The sequence below is a fragment of the Balaenoptera borealis genome (genome assembly GCF_965194805.1).
Source record: "Balaenoptera borealis genome assembly, chromosome: 12".
NCBI classification, from domain to species: domain Eukaryota; kingdom Metazoa; phylum Chordata; class Mammalia; order Artiodactyla; family Balaenopteridae; genus Balaenoptera; species Balaenoptera borealis.
Window position 1 is genome coordinate 75,076,491 of NC_138869.1, and position 13,823 is coordinate 75,090,313.

Sequence of the window (13,823 nt, forward strand, 5' to 3'; positions counted from 1 at the left end):
ACTGTGCCTGGCGCATAATAAGCAAACAAGAAATTGTTTGAAGGAGCTGGTCCTGATAGCCTAAGAAATTTCTCAGAACATTCATTCTACTTGTTCAGTACCTCATGCCTGAAACTCCCCAAATTCCCAGTGACCTCTGAGAATTTACAAGAAGACAAAATCTGCCTTCTATGGACTTCAATGGGCTTTTGCTCTTCCTGAAATCCTCACCTCCTCCAAGAAGCCATCCTGATTGCCCTCACCCTGAGCATACTGAACATGGCTATTCTCCCTGGTCCCTATCTCCAGACCTGACTTCCTGCTCCCTGAATATACCTTTTCTTAGGCCTGCCCATGATGGTTAGACTACCTCTCCACTCCTGTTCCGGTGATTCATTAGTCAGATCCCACTAAATACATGTCTGGGTTCGAGCCCCTCTTCCCGACTGGATGTGCCACCCAACTCCACAGACGGGACCCAGGTCCAATCACAGGCCCTGCACAGACCCCAGCAGGAGCTGTGTCCATTCACTTAGCCTGGGCCCGACACCAGCCCTGTGAGGCCACTCTTGGGGCAGCAAGAGGCAGAGTCAGGGAAGGAAAGGCAGGGGTTGGATTCTGGAAGATATTTCACACACAAGCTTGAGGTAGCAAAGGGTGATAGATGACACTTGTAAAACACAGAGTCCGAGCATCCTGAGTAAATGTGCATGGCTGTAAAAATCCAAAGCAAACAAGAGGGAGGGAGGGAAGCAGGTGCCACAGCCCCAGAGGTGAAATCTGCTTCTCAAATATCATTTCCCGAAGTTTTCTTGGAGGGCTTCCTGGAGTCTTTTAATGATCAGTTTACATGTGATGGCATCAAACCCTCCTGGCAGTTACGTGGCAGGGGAGGCTGGGGACACTATCCTCCGTGTCTCTGAGGGCCCCTCCCTCTCTCCAAACCTTCCGCCTCCACCCAAACAGTCCTCCAGATCTGCAAAGGAGTTTGGGGAGCGCTGAGACAAATATGGGGTCATACACATCTGCAAGGCATATACTATTATTTTCTGTCACCGGAGGAGAGCACAGAGGCTCCAGTGCTTAACCAACAAAGATGTGGCAGAGCCAGAATTTGAACCCAGGCCTTCCAAGTGTAGGTTCCATTCCATTACAGGCATACCTTGTTTTATCGTGCTTCATTTTATTGCCCTTCACAGACATTGTGCTTTTCACCAGTTGAAGGTTTGTGGCAACCTTGCATCGAGCAAGTATATTGGCAACAGCATTTTTCCAACAGCATTCGTTCACTTCGTGTCTCTGTGTCACATTTTGGTAACTCTGCAGTATTTCAAACATTTTCATTTTTATTGTATTTGTTACGGTCATCTGTGATCAGTGATCTTTGATGTTACTACTATGACTTTCTGAAGGCTCAGAGGGTGGTTAGAATTTTTAGCAACAAAGTATTTTTTAATTAAGGTATTACATTGGGTTTTTTTAGATATAATGCTCTTGTACACTCAGTAGACTACAATATAATGTAAATATAAGTTTTATATGCACTGGGAAACCAAAAAATTTGTTTCACTCACTGTATTGTGATATACGCTTTATTGCAGTGGTCCGGAACTGAACCTGCAATATCTCCAAGGTATGCCTGTATATGACAACTCTATCCCTTCAAATAAGTTGGACCCTAAAACTCTAACTGTACTCAAAATAAAATTGCAAAACACCCAAATCGTTCTTGCTTTTGTCCAGGGTCCTGTTCCATTCGGCTGTCTCTGGTTGTTTTCTGCTCTACATCTCTGCTCTCAGTCTAGAAGCCTCCCCCATCAGAATGGAAAACTGCCAGACGCCAATATTGTACTCATCTCCACTTCAAGACAGGGGACTTTCTGAAAGAGAACTGCTCCACCCCACAGGCTAGAGAGACTTGACATTCCTGACACTTGGAGGCCAAAACCCCCCTGGATCCTTGATTTTACTTCAGAGCTGCAGCCAAGACACAAAAACGATTTCCACTGTAGCCAAACCAGGGCTTGGGTGGCCAAAAGGCTGCTGGATTCTCCCAGTGGCCCCACCTACCTCGTCTGCATCTCCCACCCTTTCCACCCTCCATCGCCTCCTCAGTCTCGCCTCCTGGAAGCTCCCTGCTCACCCTCTCTCAGGCCACACTCCCCAGCTTCTCAGATTTCGGGGCCTGGGAAAGGAACTGGCATCTCAGAGAAGCTGGGAGCCTGAGCCCCAGAGCAGGCAGCCAGATACCCGGTCTAGACAGGGGATGGAGCTGAGAGCCCACCGCCCAGAGAAGCACCGCCAGAGGGTGAAACAGAAATGCCAAGTTGGCTGTTTGTATTCCCCAGGGCAAGGGCAGGAAGATAAGTAATTACATTCCTGGGCAGGAATTAGACCAGAAGCTCTAAACTGAGGGCTGGGCAGGGGGCCTGAACAGAAGCACATGAGGAGCCAGAGGAGAGAGATGGAACTCCGCACCCCTAGCCAGAGTCAGAAGGGAGAGACGACATTCCAGCGTCAGCCGAAGGGCCGAGGCAGCTGGTGTGGTCTGCAGAGGCTGCCGGCTCCAAGTGCAGGCCCTCGTGAGCTTCCGAGTCCTCCCTGCACGATCCTGATTCCCTTCAGCCCCCAAGGTACCCCACAAGCGAGTCTCACAGCCAGCTGGGTTCCACTGCAAGCGGCTGCATAAAGCTCTTCGTAGAGGGCAGCGACCAGCCCAGCACACAACCCCAAGACCCAGGATCTGCGCTCCCAGTCTCCCCACAATCTCCCCACCTGGGTCTCCCCACCGTGAGTTCCAGGCTGGCCCCCATCCACGTACAACAGCCCAACAAGAACCTCTCAGCCTGGTCCCTAGGAACTTCACAGCTGGCAGTTTCCTGCCTCGCTTTGCTCCTCCCCAGCCCCGGGGGCTCAATTTCCTGAAGCCGCCCCCTCCCCCAGCCCCACAAGACCAATCAACCCATTGCAGCCACAGAGGTCCCCCCTCCCTGACACATGCATGCACACACATACAATCACACTAACACGTACACACACTCCACAGTGGCGGGGCAGAGGGTCAGCATCTACAGCCGTGCCTGTAACTCCAGCTCGGAGTGCGGGCTCTGAAAAACACCCTCTCCCCGCGGGTTTCTGACTGTCTGAGGACATCTCAGCAGGCACTTGGTGTTGGCCTGGCTCAGTCCCTTTGCGGTCTCTGCTCAGGCTCCCTCCTATTTCTCTTTCAGTTTCTGGCTTTCAGGGGCTCTGTCTCCCTCGAACTCGCTGCCTATGTCCTTTGTACTGGGGCGAAGGAAAGATGGGCAGGACACCTCCCTGTCGTCCCCTAGGGTCTGTGCAGAGCAAGGCACTGCCGGCCTCCAAGCAGCTGTCCACTGCTTTCCCTCCTCCCTGCCCAGGCCAACCTTAGAACCAGGGCAGGGCTGGGTGGGAGATAGACCTACCAGCTAGGCACGGCTAATGCCAGTTTCCATATTGCTTCATCATGCCATTCTGATGCCCCAAGCTGCACACGCACAATCTCCCTGATCTCCCTGCCTTCTACCTGAAGACAGGACAGGGTCCCTGAGGTTGCCCTACCTGCCTGCCTCCCGAAACTGCAATGATGCCTTCCTTCCCTCCATCAGCACTGAGTCAACCTTCCACACCGGGCTCTACCCCACCCAACCCAGCCCACAGAGCGCAGGGAGCCCTGGCGTCCGACCCAGCCCCCAGCAATCGCTCTAGCCAGGCTTCGCATGTGGAGAGATGCAACAGAGTGGGCTGGTGGCAAAGTTCTCCTGCTGTTTCAACGTTTCCGTCTACCTGCGGCTCCCGTCTCTCCCTCTTGCTCTCTGGCCTCACACTGACCCGCTCTCCCCGCTCCTCGCCCCCCACTATCGGAAAAAAAAAAAAGGAAATAAAGGAAAGAAAACCTCCCGCGACAAGGATGGGCGAAAAGAGAAGAGGGTATTCATATGACTGCCCAGTGAGGGAGTCCTCAAGTGAAAAAGAAAGGGATGCAAAGTTCCCGGCTCCCCCGGTGCTTTCAGCGCAGCGCCGAGCTCCCGCGGACACCCAGATCGCTGAGACGCAGCGGCGGCGACCACTCACCTGGGCGAGGCAGCATCTACCCCCGGCTGGGAGGCACCGAGGCGGGCTCCGCGGGGCGCCCGGGCTCCCTGGCTCGGCCACGCATCCTTCCCTGCCCAAGACCGGCTCGAGCTAAGCCCTCCGGCTCCGGCGAACGTAGGCAGATGGTGGCCTCGGACGTCCACGCGGGGAAAGCCCTGAGCGGTTTATTCAGTTATATCCACGGCATTTAGCAAGAAGAAGGGAGGAAAAAGCACAACTTGTTCTCTTCCAGATTTAAAAAAGCAAAAAAAAAACCCAGATAATCCCTCCCTAGGAGGACGCCGGTAGGATTTTCCAGATCGAAGAACCCCGGGCATCCCCAGGAACCTCGGGCATCTTGGAATGTGGGGCGTCTTCAAGTTCAGACGAGCCAGCCGGTTTGTGCGTGAGAGAGAGAGACAGAGGGAGAGAGAGAGAGAGACAGAGGGAGAGAGAGAGAGAGAGAGAGTGTGTGTGTGTCTCAGCGAGAACGAGCCAGGCACTCACACCCACACGCACACAAACACACTCCCCCCGCAAGCCCCGCAAGCACACTGCCCCACACGCGCGCGCGCACACGCGCGCCCCCGTCACACACACACACGCTCGGCGATCGCACGCATGGAGCCGGGAGGGAACCGGACCGGCTGCTGCGGCCGCGCGAGGCCGGCGGCAGAGAGAGCCCAGCGGCCGGAGGCGCCCGGAACCCCGGGCCGTGCGCACCGTTCCTCCGAGCTCCCCGGCGAGGCCGCCCCCAAAGGCGGCCGGCGGAGCTGCAGGAGCCGGGAGCCAGCCTCGGGCCAGCCGCGAGGCGCACCCCCTTCCGCGCCGACCCACCCGGCCGCCGGAACCGGAGGGCACGAGGACCCCGCGGGGGTGGCACGAGGGCAGCCGCTGGCCAGCCGGGCCCGCACGGAGGGGCGGCGGGGGGCCGGGGAGGGCGGCAGGCGGGCCTCGCGCTCCGGGAGCCGACAGGGTGGACTCGGCGGCCCAGCGGCGCGGGCAGCCACTGCGCCAGGCTAGCCGGGTGGCCCGGGCTGCGCGCTGCGGCCGGAGCCGGTGCTGCCGCCTCACGTGCAGAGCGCGCCGTGCAGCCTTCAGCCCGCCGCCTGCCGGAGAAAAACCCCACAGCGCCGGCCCTGTGCTGGGGGTGGGGGCTGGGAGGCTCGCGTCCACCCAGCCCTGGCCCGGTTCTGATTCCGACACCCTAGCGAGGCGACCCAGGACAAATGAGCGCCCGGCGCATGCACACGCACGCTTAGACTTTTCGTGAGTATCGCCAGAATCCGTGAAGTGTGCAGTGGCGCCAACTGTTTGCACGTCGCCTTCCCTTGTTTGATCCTCCCAGCGACCCTCATTTGACGTGTGAGGAAACTGAGGCTCCGAAGAGTAAAGCGACTTGTCCGAGGCACGTGGCACATAGCTGAGTCCCCACTCCAACACTACTGTGGACTTAGCATCAGAAGATCTGGGCCTGGCAGGGGTCTCATCTAACTTTGGTTTTCCTCTCTGCCCACTGGGATCAGCAACCAGTTCTTGGGAAGGTAGGACCAGGCTCTGACTTACTGGGCTTCCCAAGAGGTACGGGTGCCTTTCCCACTGAAGGAACTGAAAGTTTGAGATTCCTGCTTGTACTCCAGCTGCTAAATCCAGGGAGAATGTCTCAATCCATCTCTTCTACTGGCTACACCTCCCATGCACCTGTCCCAGATACCCACAGGGAGGCACATGTGGCATATGGAAGTGTCTCTGCAGCCACAGGATTGGCTCAGCTGCATAAATCTGTAATATAAAACCCTGCCTCCTCTCTGTGTGCATACAAATGGGTGAAAATCTGCTGAAGCCCAGGCACCTAGATCCCCATGTGGTGGGCACCCTCCCCATGTACACTCAGGGAAACTGCTAGATCAGTGTTCTGCAGACCCTGAAAGACAAGTCCTTCCCTGGGGGGACTCTAGAAAGCCTGAGGGGAAAAGGGCATGGCCAGGATGAAATTCAAGGTACATCAGAGTGGGTTGACACAAGAAAAGAGGGGCTGGAACAGGGGGTGGGGATAGAGGAAAAGAGGAGAAATGAGGAAAGGAAGAAGGAAGGAGGAGGTGAGTAGAAGGAGGTGGGGGTAGAAACAGGAGGACGTGAAAGTAGGGGAAGGGGTGAAGGGGGGAAGATCATCAGGAAGAGGGTTTTCTTCCTCGCTTATCCTTTGGTTTTGCATTCCATAGGTGGGGACTCCAAGGGGAGGGGTCAAGAGTGGAAGGAGGAGCTATAGCCCAGATTCAAGTCTCTGAATTGCCCCCAAGGGTCAGGGGCATCAGGCTAGATTATCTCCTTACACCAGAGTCACCCATGAGAGGACTGGAATCTAGTGGCAGGGATAGGATGAAGCTGGCACCAGAGCAGAGATGGAGCTGCACTCAGAAACCAATAAGGCGTTAGGATGGCATGAAGGCCAGAGATGCTGGAGGGATAGCCCAATCCCTCCTCCAAAGGGAACCCAATACCCCATCAAGAAGTTGTTCCAGCTCAGAGAAGGGAATGGATATCCCATGAAGAGCCAGGACCTGGATCATTTCTTGCACTTTGGGTAATTCTGAGGACAACTGGCTTATTTTTTGAACACTGTTTGCCTCACCTGAGCACTCAGCACTGGGCTAGGAGTCAGGTGGCCTGGATGTTCACCATGGCTTTGTACTAAAAAGCAATGTGACAATTCCCATCCCCTCAAAGGAGCTGGCCTGTGTGCTTTAAGGGCCTGTCCAGCTCTAGGAACCCCTGAGTGACTTTGGCAGATGGAGAAAGGTGGGGACCCAGATGCTCCTCGGGAGGCCAAGAGAAAACCAGTCTGCAGTCACCATTCATGGTAGAAAATCCCCAGAAGATAATCCACACTTCAGTAACGGAAAGGTGAAGGATGGTGGATTTCTTGTTTCCTTGAGCAAGCCCAGAAGGCCTGGGTAGGGCCAATGCTGTTCTAGCTATCTGGCTGCTTTTACTGACTGCTGACCACAGAGGTGGGCCGGGGCTTCCCAAAGAGGTGCTACTATCATCCTGCATGAGAGAGAGAGAGAGGTGGGGTTGGGGGGAGAGGGAGAGAGAGAGAGAGAGGTACAGCGAGGAGAGAAAGCTCGTATACAATCCATTCGAATGGCGGGCATTGGGATTCTTCTGGATTTCACAAGTTCACTTTTCTAAATAACCCTGTGATGAACATCTTTGTACCTAAGTCTTTGCCTGCATTCTTGCTTCTTTGCTTGGGCTAGATTCCCTGAAGTAGAATCACTGGGCAGAAAGGTATGAACATTTTCAAGGCTTTTTGTACATAACTTCTTTGTTTCAGTTTTAGAGCCAAGGCACTAAAGTGCAGGGCAGATAAATGATTTCCCAGAGAGCTCCCAGCAGGTGCTTAAGAATGTTTTCACACACCTTTTCATGTCTCTATGCGGCAGAGAATGATTGTGCCTTGCGCTTCACACTGCACATCGGGGCAACGCTGCATCCTTGGGGTATTGGGATGACTGCAATACCCCAATGTGGAGAAAGCTCAAGCTCCCCTTGCCCGCCATCATGACTCATCTTCCCCTGCTCTCCTGGGCACTCCTGACCAGCTTCACCCTGTTGTCTGGCTTTCTGGCTGAACTATAGTTACCAATCCCCCTCCCCCTACTTGTGGTTGGCTCCCAATACCCGCTTGCTCAATGGGATGGCAGTGCATGATAAGAGGAGTTCTTGGGAGGGGCTGGAGGCGGAGAGGCATTCAGCCTGAGGAAGAGAAGGCCGGGTCGGCCTGGGCCTTCATAACCAATAGAAGGACCCCTGTGCAAAAGACAGTGAGGAGCCTCTCTGCATCCACTGAGTATGAAAAAGAGAGGGAATGGGTGTAAAAAGCAGTGAGGGCTTCAGGGAGCTGACAGGACAGAGCCAGGTGCCTGAGGATATGGAATCACAGGGTGGAGACTGTTGAGGCTGCTCCATAAAAGAACAGTCTATAATCCCAGGAATGTACTAGATGTTTCTTAGAGTCCCCCTTGGCACATCATGGCCTGAAGACTGATTCTACGGACCACAGGAATCGGAGAGATCCTAGGGCACGGTCTCATAAGGCCTTGGGACCTCCCTCCACTGAGTCTACTGCGTGGCTAGAAGCTAGGAGCCCTTCCTAAATCCTTAGCCCCATTCTCTCTGCTTCCAACAGGACTAACAGCCAGCCTGATCCCAGCTTATCCCACAGGCCTTGTAGAACTTGCAACGTTTCCTCAGGAGCCTAGCCCCAGAGTGTACTTTCTAGAGATACAGGTCCAGTGTCTTTTAATCCTGCAGTGCCCTCTACCCCTCCTCCCTTCCCAAATGCTGGAGTAAGAAGCAGCCAAAATAAATTCCTATTAGTATGCATATGTATTCCCAAATTCCTTAACAGAACGACTAACACCACCTACAGCCATTAGCTGGAGTTTGTTTTCTAAATCCAGTTTGCTTTTCATCATCAAGTCCTCTGTTTGTCTCTCCCCCTCCCCCAGGCCCCATGGGTTCCCTTCACAGCTTTACTCTCTTGCCCCAATACCAGGTCTGGGGTTGGGCTCCTGATGCATCAAAATGTCAGACCATCCTGAAAGATCACATTCAATCAACAAGGAAGTCTTTACTGTGCGTCTTCTGCGTACCACCTAGCTCTCTGCAGGGGAGAAAACAGGGAGGAAGAAGGCAGAGTCTCCTTCTGGAGAGAAAGAACACAAACTGACATCAGCACAGCGCCTTGCAGTCTATAAAGAACATTTGCAAATGCCGCGCCACTGATTTGTCATAACAGTCGCAGGCAATAATAGATCATTACCCCTGTTTCACAAACAAAGACATGGCGGCTCCAAGAGTTTGGAGCTCCTGTTGGATGGCACTGGATTTCAAACCCAGTCTTCGGACTCCACATCCCATGCTCCTCCCTGTGTACGAGGCAGCCTCTCTAATACCAGCCCGGATGCCACTAAGTGGTGAGTTACCAAGTACGCCTGAAGTGCAGTTGACATCCAGTGGAGAGAAGGCCAAGGCAACTAGGGCCAACTTGGTGGATATTTTGCAGCTTGAGAGAAGCACCCTGGCAAATGCACAGAGTTAGGAGACCCTGGAATTGTGGGGTAGGGTGGTTGAAAGAGCACCAGAGGGGAAGATACAGGATCTGGATTCTGCCTCTTTAAAGTGAACTTGGGCAACTCTTCCTCTCTCTGGACCTTAGCTTCTCCATCTTTAAAGAGAGAGAGTTGGAGCTAAATGGTCTCTAGGATGCCAGTGAAGAGCATTAAAGGAATCAGCCGTTAGGAGCAGGACTTAAGGCAACAGATGCCAATGACTTCCCTGGCTTTTGCCTCCTGCCAGGGAATCCCCAAATCTTGAGGGTGGTATTGAAGCAGAATAACACTGTGGGCTGGGGTAGGTGCCCCGGAGGATCTGGGAAGGACCATAGCTCTTAGCTCCACCCAGTCACCTGTCGCAGCACCCCCCGTGCTTCACCAGACCACCTTGCTGATGCCAGCCTCCTCTCTTGCTATCAGGCACATACCAGTAAGGGTGCTAGGCAACATTTAGGGCACACGTGTGTCAGCCACTCCTCTGCACCCTGGACAATGGCCATTTTATTTAATTCCCACAAAACCCTCTGAGGCAGGTACTATTACTGTCATCATTTTACACATACGGAAACTAAGGCATAGAGAGGCTGAGTAACTTGCTAGGTCAGAGAGTTGGTGAGTAACAGAGCCAGACTCCTAACCCCGGCACTCTTAACTCCAGAACTTGTGCCCGAAGTGACTGGTTGTGAAGTAAACTTGTTTCAGGAGAATCAAGGCAGGGATTCATTTTGTCATTCATTCATTTTGTCACTCTCAAAATGGATAGGCAGATTCCCTCCTTTCATACCAGCTCTTAGTGCCTTCCTTCACCTCTCCCTGCCTTCTTTTATATATTGTTTGGATCATATAGTCGTAAGTATGCAGTTTGTTTTATAATCCAGTCGACCGGGAAGCACAGCTATAGTCATTTATATCCCTGCCTCACCATCCTTCACCCAAGAGATTTATCACAGCAGGAATTGACTGACTACAGAATTCTTTCCATTCCTTAATCAAGCCTTTGGCTTTTCTTTCAAAGGGACTTAGAGAGCGGAGCAGAAACCAACCCATTCTTGGTCCCAAGCAGGACAATAATTCAATTTCATCTAATAAAACTGCCTTTGTAAGCTTCATGTGAAAAATGCAGAGAAGGATTAAGGGAAAAATCAGCTGTGGCCCCATCTTACGCTCTAGTTTAGCAAATGACTATAATATAAAGGAATTAGGTAAAAATAAAAAGTTTGGGAAAATTTTGTATTTACAGAATAGAGAGATCACTTCCAAGCAAGAAAATCAGACAAGACTTCAAGGAGGCATTAAAATGTGAATGACACTTGAAGGATGAACAGCATTTTGGTGAGTAAAGAGATGAGAGAAGCTGGCAGTCCAGGTGGGGTTAAAAGTACAGGTGACAGCAAGGAGGCAAGGCAGTAAAGTGGGTGTGCAGACATGGGGAGTTTTCTTGTGTCACCAAAGCAAGGACAGAAGAAGGAATGGTGGTTAGAAATGTAGGCGTTGGATACAGACTCTCAGTTTAAATTCAAGTCCCCCACCTGTAAGAGAAGTTACCTTAGGCTAGTTGCTGAGCCTCTCTGCAGTTCCATCTCTTCATCAATAAAGTGAGATTAATAATAGTGACAATAACACAGTCTGGATGAGAGGATTAAATGACATAAACAACTTTCGAATATTAGATAAAGTGGCACATAGTAAATTTTCAAGAAATGTTAGTTGTCATTACTATTATTATTATTCAAGAACATAGTGAGAAATAAAAGAACAGAATAGGCTGGTGCTGCCTTGGGTCCAGGTTCCTTTGTGCAAATAACTGTGTAACACTGAAGTGCTTTGAATAGATCTATGTAGGGGTTTGGTGGTTAAACTGCTGGGAGAAGTACTCGAATAAAAGAAAAGCATGTATAAAGGTATTGAAATAGTCCAGGTAGGGGGAAAAACCATCACAATGAAGTCTATAGTAGTGACAATAAAAGGGAGTGGATGTGAGAAGTAGAATGGACCAGACCTCAGAGATGCCTAGCTGTGAGGTCTGAGGAAGAAGATGATTGTGGTCAAGGCCCACTTCATGTTACGAAGCCTACTTAGCTAGAAGGATGGTCGGTGTCCTTGAGAGATACTGGGAAGATGGGAGAAAGTGGGAGGGGAGATGGGGAATGATGAGTTCCACATTGCATGTCTGGAGATTGAGAGCTTGGGGATACCCAGGTCCTCTTGTTCAGGACATAATTGAATAAGTGGGTCGGGAAGAAATAAGGGTAGAGTGGAGGTGGAAGGTCATGGGAATGGAGGAAGTCCCCAGGGGAGAAAGCATAGAGTGAGAGGGAGGTGGAGGTTAGGAACCTACACTTATTGGGCTTTACTCCACCTGTGGTCCTGCACTAGCCATTTTACACATATTACCCATGATCCTCCCTGCAAAGCAGAAATTGGTTGGCCCCATTTTATGGATAAGGAGACTGAGGCTCAACAAGATTAAGTAGCTTGTCCAGGGTCACCTTGTTAGAGAAGCCAGACAAGGAGACAGAGAAGCAGCTCACAGAAGTGTAGAAGAACAGGCTCTTATCATGGGAATCAAGGTAGGGGAGGGGGCTTGGAGCTTTGCTACCCAATTTCCCCATGCCAGGGCTCACATAGAAAATATCTGTATAGCACATGGAGGGTCAGTAGAGAGGCTGATTTTCCCCGGGGGACAACTTGCCCTCCAGACTCCCCTGACTCTACGTGGCTAGTCCCAGTAATCAATATCTCAGCGCAGCATTAAACAGGGATGACACTGAAAAAGATCTAACAACAGGTATACCCAGGTACCCACTAATAAGAGCAGAAGCCCCCTACCACACCAAACATCATTCTGTTACATAATGAGGAGGGTCATCTTGGGGTCCTAGAGCAGGGGCTTGGGCAGCAAGGTGGTGGAAAGAGACACATGGGGGACTCTGGCAGTGGTTTGAAAATATTTCTATATTTTCATTACCCCTATGGTTGAATGGTACATCCCAGGCCTGCCTGTGACCAATCTCCAGCACACCCCTGTGCCGTGACACACCAGCCAGGACCACTGGCTTAGAATTTGGTTAAATAGTGTATTTGACCTGGCAGAGGAGTAGGTCTAGGAGAAATGGTGACTGGTAAAGCAGAGCTATCCGGCTTGGTGATTCGGAGGTCATTGTGGCCTTTAAGAGAGCAATTTCTGCAGTGTTATGGGTGTGGAAACCAGATTGCTAGTGGTTGGGACTGAGTGGGAGGTGAGGAAGTAGAGGCGGTGAGCGTATAATACTTTTTCGAGAAGTTTAGCTGTGAAAGGAGGGTGGAAGGTGGGATGGAAGCTCAGGAGAAATCAGAGTGGAGGAAAGAGTTTATTGGGGGTGGGAAACACTTGGGTGTAAGTCAGAGTGAAGCAGCCAGCGTACAAAGAAAACAAGAAGAGATCTTCCAGGGGAGGGAAGGGGAGAGGAGGGGAGGGAAGGAGAGGGGAGGGGAGGAGAGGGAAGGGGCAGGAAGTGTTCAGGCATGAACCCTAGAAAGAGGAAGGGGTCCTTCTTCTGCAGAGACCAGAGGAAAGGAACAAAGGAAAGGAGATGACAGATATTTTGAGGTGGAAGGAAGTGATATGTGGTCTGGAAGGAAGTGATATGTGGTCTGGATCTTGCAAGTTGAGTGGTACAGAGAGAGGAAGTGGAACTTGAGAGGAGAGGAAGGTTGGAGCAGCCGCCTGGGGATGAGACTGGCAGTTTGCCAGGGGATGAATATGAGTATTTCAGGCAGAAGCAATGCCCATTGTTTTCATTAAGCTGTGATGGAAACTCAGGCAGGTCATGGGACTTTGTCCTGCCATTTGTCAACCTGAGAACAACAGAAAGAAACAGGATGTTTGTGCTCTAGGATTTTGGGTAGTCAGGAGGGAGTGGGGACATACTGAGTGTGCAGTGAACTTGGAGTCCTTGTGAAAGATGGGTTGTGAAGTCCTAGGTAAGCAGGATAGTGAAGATAGGCGGGGGTTATTGGTGGGGAGTGGGATGGGCTTGCTCTGAAGGGGAACTGGGGTTCAATAGACATAAAGTGAAAGATGGATAAGAACATGTGGCCAAGAACAAAGGAGAAAATGAAGTTCCAGATTTGGGGGACTGTGCTGAATGGTGCCTATTGGCAGGAAACACATACCTGCTCTTTCATACTCTCCCCTGTACCACAGGGGTTTGGACACCTGAAAAACTCATTTCCAAGACTCCCTTGCCAGCTAGATTCTGCATCGGATCCACTGATGGGAAGCACTCAAGTGAGATTAGAATGCACAAAGAAGGTGGAAGCTCTTTTCTGCTTGTGGTAACAGCATTAGCAGGGATGTGAGATCCTAGGTTCCAGCAGTGGTTCCACTCATGTCAGGGAGTGCAGGATCCTGGGATCTGGACACCTTCCCCTTTTCATTCTTTCAGCTCTATGAGCAGTAATGGCTTCATGAAGTTACCAACCTCTGGGTAATAGCATCTTCTCTTTCTTGCTTTTAAAATCCAACCAACCCCTTTGACACACATTCCCTGTATTGAATTCCCCTCTGTTTGAAATACCTAGGGTGGTTTCTGTTTTCCAGATGAGACAGTTTTACCTGTTGGAAAGCCCAGGATGTAACTGGGCGTA

General features: G+C 51.6%; 1 protein-coding gene across 1 annotated transcript in view; it reads right to left on the reverse strand.

The window, feature by feature from the left end:
* The window catches only part of LRFN2 (leucine rich repeat and fibronectin type III domain containing 2), a 188,408-nt gene extending 183,927 nt beyond the window's left edge, over positions 1 to 4,481 (reverse strand). The window contains exon 1 of the mRNA XM_082347817.1: positions 4,075 to 4,481. The gene's annotated coding sequence lies outside the window, so the exon portion shown is untranslated. The remainder of the gene's footprint in view (positions 1 to 4,074) is intronic.
* Between the last annotated feature and the right edge of the window lie 9,342 nt (positions 4,482 to 13,823).